Below are 14,634 nucleotides of genomic sequence, written 5' to 3' on the forward strand. Positions count from 1 at the left end.
AAAAAAAAAAAAAAAGCCAAAATTAAGAAATCTGAAAATACTGGGGCGCCTGGGTGGCTCAGTTAGTTAAGCATCTTCCTTAAACTCAAGTCATGATCCCAGAGTCCTGGGATCAGCCCTGTGTCAGGTTCCCCGCTCAGCAGGGGAGTCCGCTTCTCCCTCTCCCCCTGCCCTGCCCTCTCGCTCCTGCGCATGTGCTCTCTCTCAAATAAATAAAATCTTTAAAAAAAAAAAGAAAAAGAAATCTTAAAATACCTAATGCTGAAAGTATATAAGTGAACTGAAGTCATAAATCCTCTTAGGAAAGGCCTAAGTCGATACAGCCACACTGGAAAACAATACAGAATTATCCATAAAGTCAGATATTCACATACACTAGAATAACAGATTTCCAATGCTAGATTTATCCTCTAAGAAACATTTTTTACGTGTGAAATACAAGATCTACACAAAAATGTTTAGAGCAGGACTGTTCATAATGAAAAACAAAATCAACAAAGAACAAAAATATCATTCAACAGAAAAATGTATACATGATGGTCCATGCCTGGGGTGAGATTTTACCGTAGTGAAAAGGAATGTCCTACAGCTACACACAACATGGGCCAAGGTGAAATATACAGTGAAAAAAATCTAGAAGATTACATAAGAGTATGATTTGACTATTATATAGATTAAAAGTAAAACTAATAATGTTTTATGTAGGAATATGTACATATGCAATAAAATTGTGTTTTCCGTAAGTAGTACAAGATAAACACAAAATTCAAGACAGTGATTATCTTTTGAGGGAGTTAGAGAAATGTAATAATTCTGGCTCTTAGGTTGAGTATTAATTTTACTGCTCGTTTTTAAATTGTGTTCTATTACATATAAAACCTATTCTCATTTGTAGGTGTCAAACAGCACAAAGAAAATAAAGAAACTGATGCAAAAAAAGTAAGAAAGCCAAAAGAATTTATTGGGAAGAATTGGTGGGGTGTAGATTTATTGGTTGTAACAAAAAAATTAAAATTATGAGAGAGAAAAAATGAATCAATTCTCTAGTTTCAACATCCAAAAAGTTTTCAAAACATGAAACATCTTAAAATAAATGGTTTTGGACATTACATTCTATCCTTGTTTTTAAAGTGTGTGTGTGTGTGTATAAAGTATATATATTTTACTATATTTATACTAAATATATACATATATATTTAGAAGCTAAGAAATAGAAGTTTATAAAAGCAAAGTATAAGATAGTAAACTTAACTTCTGCTTTTCTCCTTTCACCAAGTGCTACTCAAAACACTCAGCTTCTGTTCACTTCTCTAAGCAATATATGCCCAGGTTGGGGCTTAATTATCTGCCACCAACATGTTATTTATAAGCAGAATACTTCGATCTCACTTAAAGCTAAATAAAATAAGCTCAAAAGCATGTTGTGACAGGGAGCAAAATCAAAATTTTAAGCAGGGTTCACCTTATCCATGGCTAATCCTCAAGGATGAAAGACTATCTGAATACTGTGCACTGTGGCATCTTGTACACAATTTAATGAGCAGATTTTTTTTTTCCTCATTGGAAACAGTTTCTAGGCAGCTGTTCATCCTGAAGACACTACAGTCCTCACAGTTGCATTGCTTTTCTTTATTGCTGGGTACCTGCTGTCCTGTGGGTGTTATGCACACACGACTTCTTCCTTTCTTTTTGGCTTTCTGTTTCAGGATCACAACGGAGAAATTCTTTTAGAAGTCTAAATAAAGTACTTTTTTTTCTTACTCTGAATCACCAACTAAGGTATACTCAAAAGTAGAGACTTCTATTTGAGCTTCTGCCCAACAGAGGAAAAATATTTTATTCTAATTTTTTTCCTCTTCAGTTTTCATATTGTGGTTCTCTTTCTTTCGATACAGTGATTGCATTTTTTTCTTTAGTTTGCTCTACCATCAACTACTGGTGTCTATTCTCTTCTCTCATTCCCACTGGGCCTATCACTTTCCTCCACAAGCCTGTCGTCAAGAAACTCCTGGCTCACCAGACTTTTCCAGTACTCTAACTAGGAATCCTTCATGCAGACCTGCTCTTATTTTCTGCTTCAGTGGTCTTTGTTCAGCATTAATTTAGGAGACTCCTGGGAGAAGTTACCTGTTTGTTCATTTTGCTGCTTGAGTATACAATATTGTGAACCACTCAGAAAACCCCACATTTTAGCCATAAAAAGCTGAAGCTCAGAATTGTAGCAGCAACCTGATCATCAGCAGTCTGATCATCAACTAGAATTGTATGTCTATTTAAAGCTTACCTAGACCCCATATGGTTTTCTGGGAAAAGAAATGGTAACTAGCAGATTCACTTATTCCTATCTGTCCCTGATGCACTGTTTCAACAAAGGATTGGCAGAATCCTGAAATTTCTTCTAGGGTTTGTTTTTCTATCGGCTCCCTGAGAAACTTGGTGTTTGTACTGAATAGCCTTCACAGATCATAATTGGGATCACCATTGTAATAATAATAACAACCATAGTGAGCATCATTATCAGCATCTAATCTTTATTGTACTTGTAGTCCCTGAAACTGTGAGGCACTGTGGAATAGAAATTAAACATATTAGGGCGCCTGGGTGGCTCAGTCGGTTGAGCGACTGCCTTCGGCTCAGGTCATGATCCTGGAGTCCTGGGATCGAGTTCCGCATCGGGCTCCCTGCTCAGCGAGGAGTCTGCTTCTCCCTCTGACCCTCCTCCCTCTCGTGCTCTCTGTCTCTCATTCTCTCTCGCAAATAAATAAAATCTTTAAAAAAAAAAAAAGAAATTAAACATATTAAAAAATCAGTCATTCTCTATTTCTCTACATCTTTACTGTTATTACAGTATCTTTCCCTCTTTTACTTCAGTCTTCCCCTCTTCAAGCCTAGAGTGACCTTACACCCTGGGTTACCACAGGCAGCCTTGGCTCATACCCATTGTACAAACATAATTATTAACAGAGCTTCCTTTTATGTTCACAAGATTTCCAGTTTGGGGACATTATGTGATTTCTTTACTTAAGCCCCAGAGGAGGGCCATCCTACCTTTATAAAACTATCCTGCAAACAATGAATCATGGAACACTACATCAAAAACTAATGATGTAATGTATGGTGATTAACATAACATAATAAAGAAAAAAGAAAAAAAAAACTATCCTGAAATGCTACCAAACTCAAGTTCTATTAAGACAAAATAGCCATGGAAGAAGATAAAAATAAGTAGGGAAAGAGGAGAAAGATCGTCAATGTTACCATGGTTTCTATTTTTTAATGAAAACATGGTGAAAAATATTCTCCCTCTCACTCTTCTCAATTCCAAAAGCTGTTAGGCCCTAGACCAAGCTCTGTCTAAATAATCATAGCAGGAAAAAAAATAAATTAATTAAATAAATAAATAAATAAATAAATAATCGTAGCGGTATGGCTCTCACCCTTGAGGTCACCTTGAGATCCAAAATGGCTACTGAAGCTCCCACCTTCCCACTTGCATTGCAGCCAAAAGGAAGAATGGATGAAGAGCAGTGAAAGACATATGTGTATAGGTCCACACATACGATTGGTTGACCAATTTATCCTCCATTTAAAGTGCCATTCTTGAATGCTAGCTTAACTCTCTCGTATCATTGGTTAGAATTTAGTCATACCCAGGGAGAGAGATCACAGCTAAATACAGAGTTCTCTTTTAGCTGGGCATATTGCAGCCTCGATAATGCAGATGTCCTCTTAGCATGGAAGAGTAGGGAGGTAGATGTTGTAAAGTCTAATTCTAATCTCCCAAAATCCCTTAATGTACCATCGTAGTCTGGAGTGCTTGTACGACACTCCTTGCTAAACACTTGTGTGAATTATTTTAACCTTACTATGACTTAGTTCCCTACAGAGGAGACTATGACAATTCACTTCCGATGATGGCTTTAAGGGTTGAGTTAATATATGTAAAGTAGTCTGAACAGTTCCTGACACATGCTATCCATTCCATAAATATGGTCACCATTAAATTTACTTTGAGAATCCTTTTGTAACTGCCATTATAGCATCCCACTCAATAACCTGCCTTAAATGCAATACTTAAATTCAGAAGTCTCTATTTAACGATATTTGTTAAGTTTAATAAAGAATGTCCATTAAGTTTCACTTGATTCATTAGCATTACCTCTAATTCTCCAAACAGCACAGGTAGATTAAGAGGTTTCAGAATTTCAACACACAATAAAGTTGGTGTCCAGGGGTACTCCCTTCAAAAGAAGCAGGCAAGCTGTCTCCCAAAGGGCCTCATAGGGTAAAATGTGTCCTGCCGGTGAACTTATGCATGGTTTGGCTCTCATCCTTGCAGGCTCAGACATCTTAATAGCACACTGCAAGGAGACTAGTCTCTCACCTTGCCTTTCATTAACCAAATCCATAAGTTTCCATTTAAAATGACAACTGTAACCATAACAGAGACTAATAGTCTCAGATATCCAGACCTACACAGGAAAAATCAAAAAGTGTTTGCTGAAGGTTGAATTTAAACAAAATACTGTTAATGTTTAGAACCATGTCCACGAAAGGCATTGGTTTAAAATGGCAACATGGTAGTTGATGTTGATTGCATTTCACTCCTAGTTCCATAAACAATACCTGGGTATATCTTTCTGGGCTTCCCTTGCTTATGTGGTCTTTTGGTAGATGTGTTCTTTCCATAGATGCTCAATGCATTTAATCATGCTGCAAGCAAGACTTGTATATCTAGAAGCCATTCTGCCTTTTACTGCTTTTATCTGTCAAGATTTGTGTGTGTGTGTGGAGCGTAAAAGTCTACCTGCCAAAGGGGGCACCTCACTCCCTAGCTCATGGAGATTTTTGCCTAGAATATACAAACCACCATCAGCTCAGGACATACTTAAACACTATTACAGGAGCAGGAAACCAAGGCTTATTGGAATCTGCCATAGTTCAAGCAGCAATAAGTAAAATAACAGATATTAAACTAGATCTACCTGACTCCATGCCCTTTTCTCTCACACTAATGCATTGCTTGAGATTCTTTTCAATATTTTCCTTCACTGTTTATTGCTTAACATCCACCCATGCTGTGTGTCACCCAAAGTTTTGTCATTTAACATATAATCATTCATCGGGAGGCAAATAGAAAACACAAGTGCATGATGTGGCAAGAGCGTGAAATATACTGAATGAATTCAGCACCAAACAATCATAGATAGATGTTTCACTGAGGGGAAATGTACTTTTAATAGCAGTGTCTGGTGAGAGAGAATATTCCCCAAGGATAGTCACCTCCATAATCATTACTCCTTGCTTCTCTCCTTACTGTCTGTTTCAAAAAGCCTATTCACCAGCAGGCCTTCTCGTTGTCTTTGCTGTAACAGCAGCTTTGCATTGTGGTGAGCCAGGTGGTGGCACTAAGATAATACAGTCCATGTTCACACAACAATAGTACAATCAGGCATGATTGAAAATTATGGACAGTCCAATTTGTCACAGCTTAGTACAATAGTCCCAGACTGGTATTCAAGCACCAGCACTGACATAATCAAGATTCCATTTCTTGTGGGGCCATGTAGACAAATTTTACTGAATAAAATCAACAAACATTGCAGGCATATCTAACTCCATCATAATCACCTAGACTTCAAATACAGTCTTTCATTTGGAAACGTCATCTATGGGGTCAAAGATAGCAGCAAGGTCATAGGACCAATGAATCAGTGTCTTAGATATACAATGTCCCTGAAAGATTGCCTAACCCAGCCTTTTACGTGAGATAGCACATTTTTCCCTGGAGTTTTTAATAAAGAATCATTCATTTCTTCTTTCAACACAATCAATAACAAGGAATTTATAACACAGAGCAATCCACTTTGTCATAAAAATGTAGTTGATAAAATGTTCTTTATGTAAAAGCAAAATTTGAAAAATATATAATAGAGCATCTCTGTTCTATATGATAGTTGTTTGCTTTTTCTAACTTAGTTAGGGTGTCCCTAATATGGATTCCCCTCTCTAGGAATGTCTCCAACCACCTCTCATGAGACATAATTTTAAATCCCTTAACATTCCCTGGATGTATTCCAGTTTATCGAAGTCTTTCTTAAAATACTTTTGCTAAAATTAAATACAGTTGCCTTTGAACAGCACGGGGTTGAACTGCATGGCTCCACTTATATGTGGATTTTTCTTCCAGTACAGTACTATAAATGTATTTTTTTCTTATAACTTTCTTAATAACATTTTTTTCTCTAGCTTATTTTAAGAATGCAGCATATCATATATTTAAGATACAAAGTATGTGTTCATTACTGTTTACATTACTCCAGTCAACAGTAGGATGTTAGTAGTTAAGTTTTAAGTAGTCAAAAGTTATACTTGGATTTTCAGCTGCTTGGAGGGTTGGCACCTCTAAATCCCACATTGTTCAAGGGTCAACTGTACATAAACCCAGTGGACTCATAAGCATTGTATATCTATTAATACAATAGAAGACAATATTTTTTATTGGCTATCCTGAGCTGGGAGTCAAATGGATCTCTGAAAATAGTTAAAATAGCTAACTTATTAGTTGCTTCCACTGTTCCTGCCACTATCTCACGATAGTTCTATGAGCTAGGTACTAGTATTAGACCCACTGTGCAGATCAGGAAACTAAACCACAAGAAGATTCAAAGAAACTCACTGAAGGTAAACCAACTAGTTTGTTTGTTTGTTTGTTTTTAAGATTTTATTTATTTATTTGAGAGAGTTAGCGAGAGAGAGTACATGAGCAGGGGCAGAGGGAGAGGGAGAACAGGCTCCCTGATGAGCAGGGAGCCCCACAAATGGCTCGATCCCAGGACCCTGAGATCATGACCTGAGCTGAAGGCAGATGCTTAACCAACTGAGCCACCCAGGCGCCCCCAGTAAACCACCTATTTAGTGATAGAATTCAACTTGGATTTGGGCAGGTTGGTGCTAGAGAACCTGCTGGTGACTATTACTCTATACCAGTAGTTACCAAAGGGTGGGCTCTGGACCAAAATCATCACAACCCTCTAGGAAGCTGGTAGAAGTGTGTAACATCAAGGCCCCATTCCCAATCTAAAACAAGAGCTCTGAGTAGACTGATGCAACTATTCCATAAGCCTGTCCAGCAGTTCTGGTGTGTGACCCAGGTTGAGAGCTGCTACTCTATACAACATGCATACGAGTCCTTAACAATGGAAGGTACCCATGATCCTCAAAAAAGACTAGAAACAAAGAAACAAAGCTCCTGAACAATGAGAGTTGGTTATCAGCCGTAGACCAGAGGAGATCAGAAAGCCACATACAGTAATGTTGACAACAGATTTTTTAAAAATGACTCACCTACTAGGCATCTAACGTTACTACTTATTCTTAAATAGTGTGTCAGCATAGAGTTTCTCTTTTGTTGTTAACATTCACTATCTTTGAAAAACTATCAGGGCCTCTTAAACTGGAGGACTGAACCAGTACCATCTCCCCACTCACTGTTGATACTAAACTTAGAAGATTTGTCTGCTTACAGGGAGTTAACAGATTTTTTGTTTCTCTTTTAATGCCTATTTTCTCTGTGATCATAAAAATTCAGTCTGCAATTCCACAACTGATTTTGTATCTCCAAAAACTCATGAATGGAAAATGGATTACTTGTCCTAGGCATAGTGAGGATAACAAAAATGAATGCATTTTCTTGAACTATTTAAATATCTTATTAAATGAACTCAAGGTCATTATAATCTCTTGGGTAAAATATCTATGGTGCTTCTAAAAGACTATTGCCGAATCCATCACCATGATTATTGGGTTATAATTATTTGACTGTTTTTATGAAATTACAATGTGTGGTTATCAGTCCTAGACACAGTGAGTAATAACCATCAATAGCCAATTACAATTTATAGTTGCCATAGGTACAAAACCAGTCAAAATATATCTAGGTGCACTAACTGGTCCTATAATTTAATAAGACAGTCTCATCAAGTCTTTTGTACACCTGCCAAACTGCTGCCTGAAGCAAGAGTAAAAGTCAACCAGCAATTCCTATTATCATACTTTTCAAGTTACTTGTTTCCTTAAAATTCCCTAATCCAAAAATATCCCTAGGAAGGATAAGCATATTTTACCGTTTGGTTTTAATGGTGGGGAAACACACAGAATTAGAGTTCCATGTATATGTAAGATACACTAATAATAATCCCAACTATTCCCAATTACCCTCCCAAATTTAGACGGTGAGGTGGCAGCTGTGGTTAATAAAAATAGCACTTAGTTTTGGAATCAGTAGACCTAGATTGTTTGCCACACACCATCTGTGTGACCTTGGGCAACTCATACCAAGTCTCTGGGCTTTATTGACTTCTATGTAAATGGTAATACTAACATTTTATCTCTTTACCTCACAGTATATGTACGAGGATTCCTTGACGTTTATAGGGAACCGCTTACGTAAAAGGTAAAATTCAGCTTAAATGGTTTCAAGTTATTTTAACAAAACTACTAATTTATTCATCTTTCTCTCTATGAATCCATTTCCATTCTCCCTTTAATATTGGGAAAATATTTGAATTTTTATCTTTCTTTGCCTTAGTATGTCAAGTTTTCTTTTTAATATTGCAAAAAATGAATAAAAAAAAAACCTCAGATGACCAAATTTAATCATACCTTTGATTTATGTTGTACTTTTCTTCTATATTATCTTGGAGATTAGGAAAAAGAAAATTAATTCTCAATTAAGGCATACTTACAACTAGTTTTTATGAGAGAGTATATCTTTGCTAGTGATATGATCAAAAGATTCTAGATTCTAGTAATGGAATCAAGACCAAAGATTAAAAATTATGCTGCTGATAAGCATTTGCAAGTGAGTGTCAAACTGCATGGGGCAAAGTGTGCTTTATGATGAAGATTCTGACACCGAATTCAAAGCGAGAGAAAGTCTATTTCCTTTTCTTATATGAAATTATGTTTTTTTTCTGTGTGTTTATAGAAAATATAAGAAAAGTGAAAGGAAATGTAAATTTCCTATCATTCCTTATTGTCTCCATCACTAGATCTTGCACTTAACTGAATTTCTACAGTAGCAATATAAAAAAATAAACCTCTAATTTGAATGGACTCTTATCCGAGTGATAAGTATCTCCATGTACCTATCTTCCTGCAGGAGTGCTCCTAAACCATAGTTAGGTGGAACGAGAAATAATGAAATAAACTTCATCCATTCAAAAACAGTTCCTTCCAGCACCAGAGACTCAGACTTCTCATTCTCCTCAAATCATTCACTTCTCTCAAAACATTTTTACATAGATATAGGCATTAACCTTTCCTTTATGACACTGTTACTATCATTATCTAAAATTCTTTTTTGAACATCAATTGTGTAAATGGAAAATGTACTTCCAGTTAAGAAAGGATAACTCTCCTTATGGAGCTGACAACATAATAGAGTGTGGTTTGTATTGAAAATACAATTCTAGCTGAGGTTTTATTTTTTAAATACCTAATAATCCAAATCATCACAAGGTTGAATCTACTCCCTGGTGGTGTATTAGAAAGCTATATTCACAAGGGCACTAAGTAAGTTACTGTTAGGTAAGTTTCTACCCAGCACAGAGCCAAATCCTGTTTTTAATTGACTTATTTTTTTTCTTGTGGTGAGAAAGAAACAGAATTCTAACAGTTGTAAATTTAAAAGACAAACTATATACATGAGGTTATTTCATTTTAAAGAGGACTGTGGCCTGTACTTCCATGTTAAAGGTGACCATGTGACTAGGAATCCTTTACATAATAATGTTGAATCAGTGTACATATAAAAGCCAAATGCATATTTTCTAGAAGTAACAAAGTAGGAAAATAATGTTGAAAGTGTTTTCTGTAGGGAAGTCACAGATGAGGCTACAAGGCTAGGTGAAGAGGAGACCCAGAAACAATACAGAGAAGGTGGGTGCCACTTTTTTGCTATACAGAGAACAAGTCATTTGTTGGCTAAAGAGAATTGGGTCTGAAATAAAAGCTTAGCGTCACAATTGGAAAATTATTTTTTGTACTTCTCACTTTTTGTTTGTTTACTTCCTCACCAAAAGCAATTATTTCAGGTCTCTGACTAACATTTTGGGAAAGAAGAATCTCTCATTTGAGGATCAGTGGTAGTAGTACTGAGTAGGTCAGTGAGCTTTATCTTCTGAAATGCTATTCTTCCAACATCCAACTGCTATTTCCCAATTCCCCAAATCACGTTTTACCTCCTTGAAGACTAAGGCTTTTCACTGTGTACTGCTGAGGGGATCTCCTTAAAAACATGGAGGTCATAAAAAGTACTGGTTAAGATCCTGTGTGTGGAAACAGTTAAAGGTTTAAATTTCTGATACACTCCTTACTACCACTATTAACTTAAACTGCAGTTGACCTTTGAACAATACAGGGATTGGGGGTGTGAACCCCTCCCACAATCATCTGTTTATATCTTTGGACTCCCCCAAAACTTAACCACTAATATCCTACTATTGACCAGAAGCCCTACCAATAACATAAATGGTCAATGAAGACATAGTTGTATGTTATGGGTATTATATACTATATTCTTACAATAAAGTAAATATTAAGAAAATCATAAGGAAGAGAAAAGTACATTTATAGTACTGGACATACATTTACTGGGGAAAAATCTGTGTATAAGTGAACCCACACAGTTAAACCTGTGTTGTTTAAGGGTCAAGTACAGTTACCTTGGCAGTTTTTATTTCATCTGTAAAATAGGGATACAAATCCCAAGTGAGGCTCATTTGGAATAATGCATAAGAAATAGGCCCATGGCTGATAGGCCTGGAAGAGTGAATTTTAGAAAGGAAGAAATGGTCACCAGTTTCTAATTCTGAAAAGAGGCCAAAGTGAATACCAAAAAGCACATACATAATCAGGACAATTAAAGATTCTTGGAGACATTAGTAACATCAGCAGTCACTATTTCAGAAAAGTTAGGGAAAAAGTAATATCTAGAATGGGACAGATTGAGCAGTACATAAGATGAGATGCTGGAAATGGTGAGTCTTAAAGGAAAAGAATTTTAAGAATACGATGAAGATACTGATGACCTAGGAGTGGCAACTAGAAGTAGAACTCATTGAAAAGTCCAGCTGTAGACCTGAGCTAGACAGTGTTTTAAAGAATAAGTAATTTACTTGACAAGACTCTAGTGGAATTAGTATCCTCAAAGAGAAACAGAACTCGGGTAAGGCAAGGAGAGAGAACACCCAACAAGCTACTCTAGAAGAGTGATTGCTGAAGAAGTTCCATATGGAAGTGCAGACGGGAAAGTAGAGAAGAACAGGGATCTGGGTCAAGTCAGGAAGTAAAGAACAAGCATTATGGTCTTGATAGGCAACTGAAAATTAGATAGAGGCCTGGAGACCTATTTTGTGGCTTGACTTCAGGTCACAAATGAGAGGTGGGTCTTAGTCCTAATGTACAGGCATTTTGCTTTACTCAACATTGCTTTTTGTCATATTGAAACACATAAAGAAATCAGTATATTCATCTTTGTGAAAAAGGGTTTTTGCTCAGTATTTAGCCACTGATGTACCCTCCTAAAGCTGTAACTTGTGTTTTGTTTTATATGCTGCTTTAGCAAGGATGAAACCTTGGAGTCCCCCTGCCTTTTCCTCTGAGTATCTGACCTATGAAGCATAAACTTTTCCTCTTTACCTACCTATCCCAGAAATAAGTTAAATTGTTTTGATGTTTTAAAAATTTAATTAAATCCTTATCTCCAGGGAAGATAATGTTATTCTTGTATCTCCAAGGCAATATTTCTAAAATTTGGTCCTTAGACAATATGCATCTCATTTTTCTAGAGAACTCATTAAAATAGACATTCTTGAGAGCCATCTTAGACCAACCACATCAGAATTTCTGTTCAGTAAACTTGAGAATATTCCCTTGTAATTGTCTTCATTAATGGTTGAGAAGGATTTTTTTTTTTACAATTTGTCCCCCACATCCTGCCCTTAGAGATAATGATAACACTTCTAAGAAAAGAAGTAAAAAGAAGCTTTAGAGTTCAGGAGTTTTTAAGGATTCTGGACTCCAGGAGACCCTCAGGACTGGATAAAGTTCCCATGTTTAGATTTTCAAGTGGACAGGTGTGAGAACTATCCATCTCCAGCATAGATCTCTAGAGAAGTGAGGCTTTGGATGATGGTGAATATGTATGACTAAAAACAACTGTGGCCTAAGAAATCCAGAAAGTGGTAAGCTAGTTAGAGCAGAGCACTAAAGGTACATTCCTTGGGACGCCTGGGTGGCTCAGTCGGTTAAGCGTCTGCCTTCAGCTCAGGTCATGATCCCAGGGTCCTGGGATCAAGTCCCACATCGGGCTCCCTGCTCCGCGGGGAGCCTGCTTCTCCCTCTGCCTCTGCCTCTCTCTCTCTCTTTATCTCTCATGAATAAATAAATAAAATCTTTAAAAACAAAAACAAAAAATAAAATAAAATAAAGGTACATTCCTCATAGATGCTCTCTAAGTCCAAAAACCAGGCAGCTGTGACATCAGTGCAGGAGGGATCAGCTAGGTCAGATAAACAGGTGGGGCAACATTCAGTGTGGTGTCAAGGATCACAAGGAATAAGGGCAGCAATGTCAACAGTAAGCTGACCCAGAAGTATGACCACTCAGGAGCAGGTTTGGGTTTCTCAGAAAACCCACAGGATGGTCCAATGGAGTAAAGTAGTCCAAAAGAGAAATAGATTTTATGCCATTTTCATCAGGGTATTGGGATCTTAGGCAAGTTTCAAAATAACTTGAAAGAAAATATTTTGGGGAGCAGTTATTCTGGTTTACTTTTTTATAATAAGCTAAATAGGGTATCCAATGCTAACTGAGAAAATGAAACAATAATTAATTCAATGGGTGGAATTTCTGTAATAGAAAAAGAATTGTTAGAGAAAAATATATTAAAAATATATTAAGAATACTCTTTAATGATGTCAAACAGAGATTGATATCACCAAGAGAGTGACACGGTTGATCCTGACCTAGCTTCCACCTCACAAAAAGAACTAACAACTATTTAAGAATAAGACAGCATTGAGGGCGCCTGGGTGGCTCAGTCGTTAAGTGTCTCCCTTTGGCTCAGGTCATGATCCTGGGGTCCCGGGATTGAGTCCCACATCGGGCTCCCTGCTCGGCGGGAGGCCTGCTTCTCCCTCTCCCACTCCCCCTGCTTGTGTTCCTGCTCTTGCTGTCTCTCTCTGTCAAATAAATAAAATCTTAAAAAAAAAAAAAAGAATAAGATAGCATTGAGAAAATCCTACAACACAGGGTTGAGGCTGAAGCACCCCCTGTACCACAGAGACCAAGACAGATTGCATTAGAAGGTAAGAGGAGTGTGACTACACTTTGATCTCATTGCCCTTTTCCCAGGTCAGCAGAGTACCCATGGAGATGTCTCCCCTCAGACTGCTTCTTCCAGTTAGAAAGGAAAACCCAGGAGGGGCAGGCAGGTCCCTCCAGCATTGTGGGGCACTTTGCACGAGCCACTACCTACTCCAGTCTCATACCATGGAAAGGGCAGGAAAATCTGTGGGCCTCAACCAGTGGGAATGTGACTTTGATGGAGAAGGAGGAGTGACATGTAACAACAGCACATAGATCTTGGCAGACCAAGTTCATACCTGCAGTGCCTGAGTAATAATCCCAACCTGAGGTTTTGTTCATCTGCAGAACCAAGGTGGGGGCATATTCTGATCAGGGAACTCAACAGACTACTGGTCTACTTTATTTGCATTCTCAAACAAGGAGTTTTGCCAGCCAAAGACCCCAGTATGTCTACATCCAGGCAAGGAGCTGAATCACAGCCCCACCTATTGTGGAAAGGGTCTTCAGTCCTCATCTGAACAGAAGTGTTGGCAATAACTCCTGGAAGCTGTGCAGCCCAGCAGCATTTGAGCCAAGAGGTGGCAGAGCAGAAAAGATCACTTTCAGAGCAAATCCAGCAGGAGGCATGAAGTGTTCTCAAGCACAGGCTGGGGGATTAATTCATAGCCAAGGCTGAGGGTAGTTCTGGCCCTACACAAACAAAGAAACTGTTTGGGAAGTTGAGAGTAGTCTAGAGGAGACCCTCCCCTTCCCCTAGGCAAGGGAACTGCTATACAGCCCCAGCCACTGTGGAGAGTCTTTCAATCCTATCTGATAATAGGGGCTAGTGACAACTCCTGGAAACTGTGTAACCCAGCTGCTCTCAAGCTAAGTGAAAGACAGAAGGGCCAAGAATTAAAGATAAGCCAGTGGCCTTGTTCAGTCAGGCAATATGGAGTATGGGTCAACTTGAGTTAAGACAACAAAGAGTTTTATTGGCTTAGAGCTGCTTCTCTGGCTATGCCAGGGGAAGGAATCTAATTCACAATCCTGTTTATTGCTGAATATAGCCTTCAGCACATGTGACCAGGGAACCTAACCAAAGTACACACAGGGAGCTGCATAGCCCATTCAACAGCCCTGTATACAGTGGCACTCAAACAGAGAGCACAGCCTGTGAATTCTCTATCTATAGAGCAAAACCACCGGCCTCACCTCACCAGGGAATTCAGTGCACACTCTAGCCTATTCAGATTACCAAACAAGCTCTACAGGCCCTTG

The sequence above is a fragment of the Mirounga leonina genome, unplaced genomic scaffold (genome assembly GCF_011800145.1).
Source record: "Mirounga leonina isolate KUSES-001 unplaced genomic scaffold, KU_Mleo_1.0 Mir_128, whole genome shotgun sequence".
In the NCBI taxonomy this organism is placed as follows: Eukaryota; Metazoa; Chordata; class Mammalia; order Carnivora; family Phocidae; genus Mirounga; species Mirounga leonina.